Source organism: Cibotium barometz, chromosome 56 (genome assembly GCF_041138505.1).
Source record: "Cibotium barometz isolate CiBa-2024 chromosome 56, ASM4113850v1, whole genome shotgun sequence".
NCBI classification, from domain to species: Eukaryota; Viridiplantae; Streptophyta; class Polypodiopsida; order Cyatheales; family Cibotiaceae; genus Cibotium; species Cibotium barometz.
This window is the reverse complement of record NC_141101.1, coordinates 26601839-26616818: the sequence shown is the minus strand read 5'-3', so window position 1 is coordinate 26616818 and position 14980 is coordinate 26601839.

The following is a 14980-nucleotide window of genomic DNA, read 5'->3' as shown; positions in this document are numbered from 1 at the left end:
CTGTATATGCTCACACTATTGCTGTATTTTGGGTCAAAGACTCAACAACTAAAAAGAGATTCTAAGAAGGAAATTAAATTGAATTAATTATTAATATAACAAAATTTTATCATGAAAAATTTATCTCTCATGTCTTAAATAGCACTAGAGAATATGTAAGATAGCACGTGCATTTAACAGAAGGGATTTTTTCTTGGATGGACTTGCAGAAATATGTACATACATAAGGGGTTTATAAATTAAAAAAGTAAAAATTTTCATACATAAAGGTTAGTTTTATTACCAAAATCCATACATAAGGGATTTTCAAATACCCCGTGAATGCATGTGCTACAGGTAGTGTTTACATAGTCAACTCCGAGGAGATTTAAAGTAAATTTATTATAAGCCGAGATTATTTTTTGCTTGCATGCGGGAACCTACTTTGAAAGTTTGGATTCTAATGCTGGATATACCTCTACTTATAGTGGTTCATCAATTATATTTAAGATTATTGATATCGTTTTCATAATTTTCTAAGTTTCCACATTCATGAAGACATGCCTTATAAGAGAAACACTAAAATATCGCTCCCATTCACAAGATATAATTTTTTTTAGTAAATCCTTGAAGAGACATATTCATGTCCTATTGAGCTACCAAATCAGCACTTAATACTCATTAATAAAACTAAGTATTTAGTTATCATATTGACTTGCAAACAATCTTTTCAATTTGCCTAATCTTTCATCAATTTTTTCATCTCCTCTTTCTCTTTGGATTAATTAAGCTTTTTGAGCTCTCAATCTTATCAATCTGCCTAATCTTTCATCAAAATTTTTATCTCTTCTCTCTATGAAAAAATTAAGCCTAATTATGTCAACTTTTTCATCTCTTCTCTGTATGGATAAATTAAGCCTAGATAAGGTTAGATAATAAGTGTGATTAGACTCGCCAGGATAAGGTTAGATAATAAGTGGGTGCCCAATTAGTTATTAGGTATGGATGCTCAAAGGGATATTCCTTTGAGTGTTGATTGAGATTGTGCTCTTTCTCCTTGTACTCTAGCTCTATACCCTATCCTATTGTCCTCTTGGTAGTATTTGTGTGAGAGTGAGTGTGTAGGAGAGTCTTCCCCTGTTTCCCTTTTGGTCTTGCCACAACATGACTTGCTAGTGAGAGTGTGTGAGTGAGGAAGAGAGAGAGGGCTATTGTCTTTACCTGAGCAGTGGAGCATGGTCTTGCAGCAGCAGCCATAGACAACTTTTATGGTTAGACAATCACAGTCAGGTCTTCTTAAGTGCTCTCACGGTTAGACAATGAGAGGCGGGTCTTCTTAAGTGTTTTCTAGCATTTACACAATTGACTCTTCTAGGAGATAGTAGATAAGTAATCAAGTTACCAATGACACGTGAAAGGTGAGCGCACTTCACTCGGTTCGCTTTGTGTTAGTAGTGAGTGCGGTGAACTTGGGCTTTCCATTGGCATCACTACTCTACTGGCTACTTTGGTGAGGAATACGGTTATTTACCTTAGTGTTTGTTTTGAATCGGTGTAGGGCTTGTTATTCTGCTTGCATATGGTCTTACTACAAGAGGTGGGGCCATTATCCACGCTTTTTTCGACGCTTTAGAGCAAAGCTTCAAATCCCCGAAACATGGAAACACGCATCGAGAAAAGCATCGAAATAAGCGCCAATATATGCATTGAAATAAGGGTCGAAATAATTATATTTTCCACACTTTTTTTGACGTACATTTGGACACTGATTTCGACTCCGATTTCGACGGATACAGGAGGCTTTCGACCGATGCAAGAAAATTTTGACGCTATTTTCGACGGATGTAGGAAACTTTTGACGCTTTTGTGCACGGTTATTTCGACGCGTGTAATTAATTTTTTTTAGGCATAATGGTGCATCCAGCTACAGTCTTGTAGCTGGATGCACCATTATGCCAAACTTATAGAGTACCAAAGGCAATTGTACTCTGATGTGAAGAACGAAGCGAGTTTGTTGAAAAAGTTAGAATGCCATAACGTTTTTGACATTACAAAAAGTAGGTACACAATTCACACAAGTGCAAACAATGGTCGAATTATATTGCAAGATGTGAAATTTACATATAAAGCTTTGATGAGATAAGTCAAAATTACATAAAGTAGTTGCATAAAATTGCATACAAGCTCTACAAGCTATACTCGATGACCAAAATTGCATAAAGTAGTTGCATACAAGCTATACAAGCTCAAACAAAGATGTGAGCTAACCAAAATATGTATGTACAAGAGGAAAGACATGGTTAAGGCCACCCTATGCGGAGCCTTCACTCAGGGTCAGACATTGGTCCCTGCGAAAACCATACAAGACGTTTTTTTTTTGGTATACAAAACAATGATCTAACATGACTTGGCAAAGAAAGTATACAAATCATACGGTTAAGGCTTGCCGCACTTACCATATCTACAATGCACCCCCAATGGAGGTTTGCGCCTTCTCACTCAAACAAGCTTCTCCACAAAAGAAAGTACGTGTTATGGCGAGCCATGTCCTCCTCTTCTCCTGTTGCCGGCCGACCAACCACTTGATTCTGAAAGTACCAAAACAACAAGATAAGTGTTGATACTTACAAAGTAGACATAACATCAAATGAAACATACAAGATAAGCGTTGATATTTACAAAGTAGACATGGAATGCATCCCAACCGCCGCTTCCAAGGTGAGAGCTTCCTACACTCTCCATTTGGACTTTGGTCGCATGCTCTTGTTGCTTGTAGCGTTGGGGTATCTTGCATGCTTTTGCTTCTCCTCATTCCAATTATCGGTGCTCATGTACCAAGGCTTCTCACCCCCTGCCTTCACTCTCCTAGTCACATCTCCCCGCCAAAGTTTCATGACGTCCACCATGTGGCCCTTTATCCACCTTATGGGAACAACATCACTACCAACGGGCCGGCTTGTTCTCATCCTTGATTTGATTTATGACTCTATCTTTCTTATCTTTATCCAACTTTGGCCATAAAGTCATAAAGTCATTTGCAAAGACAATGTGGCAAAGCTCACAAGGATGCGGCTCTTCATCTCTTGCCCTACGTTATCCAAAACCACATTGCCATTGACAATTGTGTAATATTTCTCCCCATTGGCGGGTGAGGGCTGTGTGTCGAAACGTCGCAATGATCATGAGTGTGGAGTGCTTCTGGCACTAGATGGGAAAGGACGCTCACGTGGGGGCATACACCCATCCGTGCCCCCACTTGGACAACAGTCGCCTCCACCTCCACTACTCCAGCATTATCCTCTGCAAGTGGACGAGCGACCTGAGGGAGGGATTCTAGGCAGCTCTTTGTGGGGTTTCTACAGGTGAACTAGGGTTAGCGGTGGTGGTGCCCGATGGTGCGGCCGAAGTGCCCGCCCCTCTCCCAAAATATTATTGTGCCATCGCTCTTTGCTCGGGTGTGTCTTGTGCTAAAAAACCCATAAACTGGTCAGGCGACATGGCATATGGAGAGAAGGATGGAGAGTAAGTCGGTGTCTCATCTAGAGTGCAAGACATGTTTCTACACACACATAACAAAGCCCACATGGACACTTTAATAAGAGCATACACATGAATAAGAGCACACATCTCACAACACACAACACATGCACATGCAACCAAGAGGAGAGGGGAGGGAGAGCAAAGAAGAAGGCGAACCTGCTTGAGTGGTGAGGAGGTGGAGAAGAGCTTGGGAGAGAGAGAGAACCTGCAAAACAAAGAAAAATAAAATAAAATAAAAACATTCATTATCCCTCAACACACACACACACATCTCACAACCAAGAGGAGAGGGGAGGGAGGGCAAAGACGGAGGCATACCTGCTTGGAAGGTAAGGAGGTGGAGAAGAGCTTGGGAGAGAGAGAGAACCTGTAAAACAAAGAACAGAAAAAAAAACAAAAACATTCATTATCCTTCAACACACACACACACACACACACACACATCTCACAACCAAGAGGAGAGGAGAGGGGAGGGGAGGGGAGGGGAGGGGAGGGAAGGTAAAGAAGGAGGCGAACCTGCTTGGAAGGTAAGGAGGTGGAGAAGAGCTTGGGAGGGAGAAAGAACCTGCAAAAAACAAAGAAGAAAGCAAAAAAAACAAGAAAATTACCCCTAATTAATTACACACAGACATTTTACAACACATGTACATGTAACCAAGAGGAGATGGGAGTGAGGGCAAAGGAGGCATACCTGGTGAGGAAGCAAAACACACCCGCACGAACAAAAACTTAGAAAAACGAGAGGTTCTGTTTTATTGTAAAAACCTGCGCCGTTCATATATGCGTCGAAATAACCGTGGAAAAAAGCATCAAAATCAGGGTGGAAAAAAGCATCGAAAAGTAAGTGGAAAATAGCATGGAAATAAGCGTTGGAAAAATAAATTTCCCATCCTCTTTTCGAACCGATATTTCAACGTTCTTTCAAGACGACCTTTTCGACGCTTATTTTGACACGATCGCTACTTTTCATTCAAATTCAAAATCTTTCCAGATCTTACGTGCCCTCGACATTTCAAATTACCTATATCACCGACTACCACCCTCCATAAATACTAAAGGGAGGATTCCCCTCCAAAAATAAGCATTCGTTTCCATTGAAAATCAATATGGAAACCATGGATGATGCCACACCCTCGAATTATGTTGATTTAGAGGAGAAGACACTTTGCCCATGTACTCGCTGCAAATACCAAGTGGCTTGACATCGACGAGTTTGCAATGATCATACAAAAATATGGGGAATATATCTAGTGAAGCAATTGGAACATCTAATTAGTGGTAATGCATGCTTCAACAATGATGAACCAGTGGATATCCGGACTGAACGATGGAGACCAATAAGAGTAGCCACAAATGAGGTGATTCAACAACCCAAGGAACTTGAGGCGTATTCGGAATCAAATACTAGAACATGACATGGATGACATGATAGATTCCTTACATGATGGAACAGAAGATCGAGGTTTGAAACATGAAGGAGTAGAAGAAAACACATGACGTGTGGAACACGCTTTCCAAGAAGAGAAACAGCTACGTAGGCTTGCTCGTCTTCCACTATATCGTGGAGCACATGTGTCTGTTTTATGCGCTTGCCTATCCATATTGAACTTGCAATCTATTTTGGATGGTCAGATACGAGCGTATCAAAACTTTTTGTGTAAGTGATGATATCATATGCAATTAGTGAGTTTTGTACCTTTATATGCATTTTCTTAGCCTCACTATTTTGTGTAATAGCTTATTGAAACATCAAATATTGCTAGAAGATAATGAGATGCCAGTGGACCGTAGTCGAGCAAAAGCAATGTTGCACTCAATTGACATGGACTACAACACACACCATGCTTGTCCAAATGAGTGTATTCTTTATCGGACAAGAATATAACAATGTAGTACAATGTCCACATTGTGGTACATCGAGATATAGACAGGATGTGTAATAGCTTATTGAAACATCAAATATTGCTAGAAGATAATGAGATGCCAGTGGACCGTAGTCGAGCAAAAGCAATGTTGCACTCAATTGGCATGGACTACAACACACACCATGCTTGTCCAAATGATAGTATTCTTTATCAGACAAGAATATAACAATGTAGTACAATGTCCACATTGTGGTACATCAAGATATAGACAGGATGTGCAAGGAGAAAGGGTACCAGCAAAAGTTTTACCACACTTTTCCATCATCCTTTGGATTAAAACAATGTTCAAGTGCAAATACATTGCAGGATTGATGACTTGGCACCGTAACACTAGGTCCACGGATGGTGTTATGCGTGTGCCCACAGATTCCCCTGCATGGAAGCACATTGAAGAGAAGTGGGTAGCCTTTTAGGAGGAGACTCACCATATTCAACTCGGAATGCGATGGATGGAGTGAATCCATTTGGTCTACAAAGTTCATCATGGAGTACATGGCCTATTTGTCTAGTTAACTATAATCTTCCACCATGGCTAGAGATAAAAAAAGGGCATCTTTTATTGTCTTTGATAGTTCTTGGAAAGTACAAGGTGAAGAACATGGATGTGTATTTAGCCCCTTTAGTTGAGGAGCTTTGTGTTCTATGGGAGGGCATTGAAGTTCATGATATTTCCAAGAGGTTTGGACAATATTGAGAGGAATACTTATGTGGACTATGCATGATTGGCCTGGCTATGGAGAGTGCTCAGGTAATACTGTAGCTTGTTAACATATTATGTTAAGTTATGATTGTTATCCAAACTTACCTGCTACAATGTCTTATGATGTTCTACAAGGCTTTCAGTGTCAGGGTATAATGGATGTCCATTATGTGGGCCGTAACTTGAGGCTCGATACTCATAGTCTATGAAAAAGATAGTATACGAGGGCCATAAGAGGTATCTCCCCAGTGGACCATCCTTTGCGTGAGGGATTTCTAGGGAGGTCTCCTCGCATATGGAAGAGCAGTGATTGGAGGACCTTATGGGAGCTGGATCCAACATGTACACCTCCAGGAATGAAGTGTTTATCCATTTTCCATCAACTTCCACACTAGAATGACCTTCTAGTGAACCATCTTCTTAACCTAATGCACATTTTCAAGAATATAGCCGAGGTGCTTTGGAAAACCATCATAGGAGAAAAGGAGAGCAAGGCACAACGAGATGATTTACAAGAGGTTCAATGCATGCACCACTTATGGGCCCAAAATACAAGAGATGGAAAGGTGAAGCTACCAAAAGCACCTTGGGTCATGACAAAGGATGAGCAACGGTGTGTAAAGAAGTGCATTAGTGAGTTTCGTACCCCGACAGGATGCATGCATTGCGTGAAGGTAGCATTTACAAAGAATGATGAGCTTAGTGGCTAGAAGAGTCATGACTGGCACAAATTCTTGCAATTCGTGCTTCCTATAGCCATCAAGGATTGCCTCAACGATGACATTAGAGCAACAATTTACAAAATTGGTGCAGTGGTACGCAAGATATCAAGGAAAGAGATTAGTAGAGACACATTGGAAGTAGCACGGTTAAACTCCATCGAGGCTGTTACAAAGGCTGAGAAATACTTTCCAATAAGTATTTTAACCATTCAATTGCACTTGCTAGTTCATGTGGTTAATGAAGTTGCTGTGGCTGGGGTTATCCATAGCCGATGGATGTTTTTCTTCTAGAGATTTATGAAGACACTTAAAGGATTTGTTCATCTCAAAGAGCTCGTCCTGAAGGTAGTATGGCAACGGGATGGCTTGTTCAAGAATCAATTGTATATATAACTGAATTTCTCAGTATGTATGATCCCGATAAGCCAAGATTATGGACACAAGAAGAAGATGATCGACTAGTTGGGGAAGAGCCACAAGGGAAAGGCCTTGTGAGAATAATGGATGTAGCACTGCGTGAGAAGATCAATAAATTTTACATCTTAAACTCACATGCTATGGAGAAATGGATCGAGATAGAACTTGGTGAAGGTTGAAAGGGACCAAGCTCGTTTGAGTTTTAGAAGAGTCGAACAACCCACACACTACCGTACCCAACAGAACTTGCACTTCTTCCAGACTTTCCTTTTAATAAATAGCTCAAGCAAACCATACTACAAGCTAAATGCAATGGTGAATCAATAAGTGTTGAGGAGGAGGAGCTTGCAAATGCTTGTGATCTCTATGCATGTGAGTTAGAGATATCTACGCATTGTCTTTTATGTTGTGCTATCGTGAATTTATACAATAAAAGTACTTATTTATTGTTCTTGCAGTATCGTAAGTTTGGGGTAATTTGGTCATGCGGACGTCACTTTCGAGTAGAAGGAATAGATAAAAAGAGAACAAGATTTCATTGTGGTATGAAGGCTAATTTCATACAAGAAAGTTGTTCAAGTGCAAGTGATGGCAATACTGAAGTAGGCATGCTAGATTATTGTGGAACAATCCAAGATATTATCAAGGTTGGATTCAGAAAGTTTGATATGTTCATTTTTTATGTGAAATGGTTCAAGCTGGTAACTCAAGGGGAGCAAGTAACTGTAGGCAAAGACAAGTGTGGATTTCTTCAAGGAGATGGACTGACCAAAGGGACACATTTGTGCTACTAGAGCACTCTGAGCAAGTCATCTTTGTGGAGGACCCAACAGATCATAAATGGTTGTTTGTGATCAAAATAAATCCACATGGAAAACAAATACTTGAAGAGGTGAAAATAGCAGTTGACTGTTTGCCAGATGCTAAGGAACTCCCCCCATATCATGTGATGGTTGAGCATACACCACTAGCACCTATTGAACACTAAGAAGAACAAGAAGAAGACATACTAGTTGAGGAAGTAGGTGAGGCTCACATGGGATCAGGATTGGATGAAGGTGTACTCATTGAGCAAATACATCTTGAACAAGAAACAGACACTAGAGATAATCCAGAAGAAGAAGACATTCAAGTTGAGTATGATCATGATGCATCGAAAGCTCTCATACTAGAGCTAGAAGAGGATGATGACGTGGATGAATTACCTTCTACTACTACAAGACAACCGGTTCCACCAATTGACAACAATGATGGAGTATTTCTAGAAATAGATTTATTTGGAGCCATGCACTACAAGACACTGCTGCCATACACGCGTTCGATACACGCGATAAGTTACGAAGCGTGTATGGTCGCGCATGTATATGAGTAGTATCGGGCACGTGTATATTGGCATCTACATTTGCGTGTATACTGGTTTCAGAAACGCGTGTACCAGCGTGGTATATTGGCATCTAAATTCGCGTGTATATTGTGTGGGAATGAGACCGACTATTAAAATATGGTCCAAGAAAGGGAGAATATTGGAAAAATAGTCCCCTCGTGCATGTACTACAGAAGCTATGATGGAGGCTAGCATACTTTTGGGATATCAGGATATCTTGGGAATAATCCTACTTTTTGATGGAAGAAGAGAGATGGGAATTTTTGTGTGAAACTCTGAATGAAGTTGAGAAGGAGATGTAAATATGGACACTATAGATTTGACTTGGTTGTACTAGTACGGTTTTTGAGTAAATATATATAATTATTATTAATCCCAAAAAAAAAGTAGCATTGGAGATAGGGGTGTTTAGCTAGGAAGAAGACTTTAAGGCTAAAAAGAGAAAAACAAAAAAAAAACAAAAAAGGACTTACTAATAATATAGCGAAAGCCTCTAGGAATAGAAGCAATGCAAAGATAAGCAAACACAACACTATTCAATGAAGGAGACATACCTTTCAGGTAGCTTGGGACAAGGCGCCAATGTATTTCAACTAGTCGAGACCATACCAGAGGCTGTCAAGGATGACTTGGTGGCCATATTCCTCCTGGATACATGGGCGTCGCAAAGACTTCTAACCTTGGAGGCAAGCTCACTTTGGGGCTTGAACAAAACCTTGTTATCGGAGCTGCTACAGCTTGGGTAGTGCAGCAAGGCATAGTAGACGGTAGTAGGCTGCATGGCAATAAGGATGCTACGCCACAGCTATTGCAAGGTGGGTTTTGGCATAGAGAGATGCATAGAAGTTGGGAAAAGGGATGCCATTTCTTTCTATGTCTCTTTTAGCTCTGGCCTTTCTATACTAGGTTATGCTGCTTCAAGGTAGGCTATGTTGGCATTAGGGCCAAAAACGTCTCAAAATGGGCTGTGTAAGGAATTTCGCTAACTTGCTAATTAGTAGAATGTTGACGGTCAAAACGGCTCCAAATTTAGCCGTTTTGGATATTTAAAGCGTATCTATCTGATTGAATACGTATCTAAGTGCATATTTTAAAATCTAAAAAAATATATCGTTTTCATGCTACTCTTTAATGGCTCGTCTCGAAATTTGTCCTCTTTTAGTGACTACGCGGCAAAATGACCATTCCCTCCAAACGCGCTCTTATCCATTCTCCAAAAAAATTTCACTCCTCTGCTTCTCTAAAATTTTCACAAGCTACATCTCATTCTCATTCTTCTGTGTCTCTCATGTTCTAATAGCTCTGCTTATATTTTTAGCTCTGTTAGTAATGAGTGATACATCTAATCGTAAGTTTCATTTGAATATCAAGCTCAACCAAGAGTATGCAACTACACGGAGTGTCTACCAAAGATCCCTTTCATGTGCAAATGAAGCTCAACATCTTCGCAACGAAGGAAAGAAGCATATTGACCTATGGACAGATGGAAGTCTATATCCACCGGATCCCAAAACAGGAAGGTATCCTTCTTTTCACACACCACATGATTTGATTAGATTTGTTGGTGATGGGGAGGATGGCTTACTTGGTTATAGTTCAAGACTATCTCAATCACATATTAATTATGCAGAATATACTACATATCTTCAAAATACTTCATCTTTGAATGCAACAAAAATTATAGAACTTGAAAACAAAATAGTGTCTTTGAAACAAGAAAATGATCAATTGAAAACCTTAAAAGAAACTCCAATAGGATTAAGAGCACGAGTAAAACGAATGCGGGATGTAGTTAACTTAACAGAGAGATCTGGACAAAGAAAAAAAAGGTTAAAACTTGTAAGAGATCATGTTACTAACCTTCTAGGATTTGACATGTCTAATGCTCAGGCAAGGGTAAGATTTTTGAATGAGCTTATGAATAGGTCGGATATCTTGAAACTTTTAGAACTTTCTAAAAATCAAACTAAAAAAAAACTGGTCTTTCAACATCTATTAAAAGATATGGACTTATTAGTCCAGCCTTCCCAAATGCAAGAAGTTTGTGACACAGTGGGAGTGAGTAGAAAGGGATACAGAGCCATCTCTAAAACCTGGTTCAGGGTCCTTAAGTATTACAAAATCAAAGCTTTTGGGTTGCCTAGCCTCACAATGTTGGAAAATATAGAACTCTGTTAAATGAGGAAATTTCTAAACATTTCGGAGAGTATTTCCATATTGAGGGAACAATGCCATATGAGAGAAAAAAAAAATCATCTTTTGAATACAACGTTTAAAATAATATTTGGATGAACATTAGAAAAGTCCAATCTTTTATGGTGAGATATTACAACATAAGAGAAATAGATTGTGAAGGAAAACTTGTATTTGTTTTAAAATTAGATGAAACTCAAATCCAAAAATGTCAAAAAATGGAAAGAATATCTATATCCCTAATGAATAAAGCATTGGACTATAGTCAAGGTAAGCTTGATTCTCCATACCACAAAACTCAATCAGAAATAGAGCTATGGTGGATTGGATCAGCTCAGGTTCCAGTAGAGAGTCATGAAACATTAAAGTGGCTCTTCTCACAAACAGACATTCCTTCAGTTATTCAGAGCCAAAATACAGGTGAACACCTTCATGTTAACGACATAGGTGATTTCATTGTGGAATGGCATTTGAGTGCTGACCTCAAGGCGTTGAAGTGTATGTTTGGTGTATGTGGAGGAGCAAATACCAAATATCCATGTTTTTATTGCATGGCAAGCACAGGGACGAGAGAATGGCTTGCAGAAAATGAGATTGGAAAACCACCATCCAGAAATAATGTGAATGTTGTCGATTATCCAACTTCTATTAAAATATGGGATCCAATTCTACCAATACATTTGAAAAATGTGCATATATGTACATTGCATGCAGAGATAAGAATCTTGGACAAATTGCTCAGACTTCATCTGGACTATGCATATTCTATTAAGCCGACTAAACTTGCAGATGAGTGCATAGAAAAGTGCGAAGCCTTGCTCTCTCAAATGGGTTTTCATGGTGGGGAAGTGCATCTTAAAAAAGATCCTGTTCTTTCTGGAGGTACAGGTGATGTTCTGCAAGATGTTTCAATGGGAGGAGCAAAAGCGAGAAGTATATCTTCATATCATGACCATCTTGCAAAATAGCATTCAAGAGTTTTTCACTTGGGCTTTCTTCAACAAGTTCATGTCGACCCGCAACACTTTGACTCATTGAGATATTTGAGAAAAATGCTTGAATAATTTTGATGAGCCCGAACGAAGCGAAAATGAAAGGTCCAAAAAAATTGGAATGCCTCTATCGCTTGGTGCGGGCTTTGGCAATTCCAAGGTCCCAAAATAAATATTGAGTTTTGCAAAATAGGGCTAGGAAGACAATATGGTGCACAGCTTGATTTGACGCAAATAAGTGGTCCAAAACTAGGGAAAAAAATTGAAAGAGAGTTTTGAAAAATATATGTAGCGTGATTAAAACACCTTAAATAGTGACCGTTTATGCCACGTGGCAATAATGATTACATGACACGTGTACCCAACGGTCCTTTGTACGACATATCCGAGGTATAAAAAGTTAATTTTGTTGAAAATATTCATATTTTTCTCCGACACTGTATCAAGCGAGAACAGGCTACCTTATTTGCCCAAACCTACTTTTTCATTTCTTTCCCATATCAAGCGATTGCACATTTCCAGGACATTCGAAATCCTTTAATCGCTTCGTTCCGTCCTTTTCTTGATTGCCCGAATCAAGCGATTACGCTCATCCGAGATTTTTGGATTTGCCTCATCGCTTCGTTTGGGACTTCTACTTTTTTTATTTCCTGAATCAAGCGATTATCACTTTCCATTATCTTTGGATTCGCTCTATCGCTTCGTTCGGGCCACCTTATTTTTTTGTCCTATTATACAAATCTCTTCATCTGGTCTCTTTTTTTAAGCTTCAATGGCAAGGACAAAATAGACTGCAAGGAAAGTCTACCCACCTTTGGAGACTGAAAAAGCTGAGGACAAACCAGGACCTTCCAAACAAGAAAAGCCTCGTGCGAGGGCGACAGCAAGAAAGAGATTGAATTATCAGGTGAAGTCCTTAAGAGAGATAAGAGCAGCACAGAAATCTACTAGTCTTCTCATCCCTCGACTGCCATTTATTCGGGTTGTCAGGGACATATCAGAAAGGTTAGTTGGTAAAATGAGAAACACAAATCTTCAGAAAGTGCGATGGGAGACCCAGGCCCTCATGTGTCTTCAAGAGGCTGCTGAAGATTTTTTAATCGACTTTATGAATGATGGCTACATTGCTGCTGCATTTGCTCATAGGATCACTCTTATGAGCAAAGATTTTGTGCTTGTGTCCAGACTTAGATATAAGTTTGACAAAGCTTTGGAGCCCATTCCAAGTCAAGATATGAGAGCTTTTGAAATTCTTAATATCCCTCCAGCAAGGCAACCCAAGCAATCAGTTGTTATTGAAGATATTTCTCATTCTTATGATACAAGAAAAGCTCAGGATATCAAAGAAGAAGTTGAAAAAGAGAGAGAACAGGAGAAGATTTCAGAGGATGCCATTCTTTCTCAGTAAGCTGAAATTCTCCATGCATCCAATTCAGAGCTTTATCAGAATGTGACAGGTCAAATGATAGTAGATGTGTCCATGCATGGAGAGGATGAGGTTTATTGTGACATTGCCCCTGAGGACACAAGTATGCTCGTGAATCACAATATTGAGATATCTGACACAGTCCTCTTCATCTGTCTGAGGTTTGTGTGGATTTGCTTTTGTTTTCTTGATGAATTTCTCAGACTCCATATTTTGTTGACATGTTTTGTTTGTGTCTCCAGATGTCTTATGAGGGATCTTCATGAATCAATGGCTGTGCAAGTGACCATTCTTGATCCCCTTGTTACACAGTGCCTTTTCAATAGGCAAGGGGATCTTGCAAGTTTTCTCAAAAACTTTGATATGCTTACCTGCAATTACATTGTATACCCTTATGTTGAAGTGTAAGACTCATACTCAATTATCTTTTGCCTATAAAAGACATGACAATATTCATAACTAATTTCAGTATTCATATTATCACAGAGGCCATTGGAGTCTTATTATCTTCAATCTATTGGATAGAGATGTGATCTTTATGAACTCTTTGGCATCCATTCATGGGAGAAGTAAAATGTAAGAATCAACTTTTCCATGGTTTATGTTTCAGAACAATTTCTTGCATGTTTTCAATTATTTGGTTGACCCTCAATATTTTATGCTTGCAGTGCTGCCAAACTTATCTTGAGTTTTCTAGGTTCTACCTATGTAGACTACAAACTTGAAGATTTTAAGTACTTCAATCAGGAAGTTCCCTTGCAGAAAGACTCAACATCTTGTGGATGGATGGTACTTGCCAATGCTTGGAGATATCTTGAGTCAAGATTTAGAATGACAACACTTACTGTAAGTTCATGAATGAAAACCATTGATTGATTTAGTAAATACATTTAATGACCTATTTTCTTACTTTCTTATTTTCTTTTGTCTTAGTTGCATGAGTATCCAGATTCTTGGGTAAGTTGGGTAAGGGAGAAGGCAGTGTCCATGGTTTTGAGCAGATCCATCAATCCATATGATCCTGATTCTCCCTTTTCGCCTAATAAAGGAGCCAAGGATACAACTTCAAAGAAAAGGAAAAGGGAGAAGAAGGAAAGCAAAGACAAGGATGACTCATTCAAAAAGGAAAAGACCTCTGCCAAAGAGAAGAAGAAGAGAAAGAAGAGCCCTACTAAGAGCAGATCTTCCAAGGGGAAAAAGAACCATTCTAAAGAGAAGAGCCATTCTAAAGGAAAGATCCCTCAGGCTACAGAGAAGATCCCTACCCCTCCTGCTAAAGAGAAGAGCCCTAGCCCTCTTGCTAAAGAGAAGACCCCTAGCCCTCCTGCCAAAGAGATGAGCTCTTCACCAGCTCAAGGGAAGACTCCTATCAAAGAGAAAATCCCTAGTCCTCCTGCCAAAGAGAAGAGCTCTTCTCCAGCTCAAGAGAAGAGCTCTTCTCCAGCTCAAGAGAAGACACCTATCAAAGAGAAGACCCCTGTCAAAGAGAGGAGTGCTACTAAAGGTCTTCCTTTTCACTCACCAGTGAAATTTAAAATTTAGAAGCGTCGTTTATCCAACAAAGGTAGTAAGAGGGCAAATGTTGGCTCTCCATTAAATTTCTTGTTCATGTTCCCCAAGAAGACTGCCAAGTCTCCAAGGCCAACCTCCAAAGAATCTTCTCCAAAACCAGACCCCACCTCCAAGGCCAACCTCCAAAGAA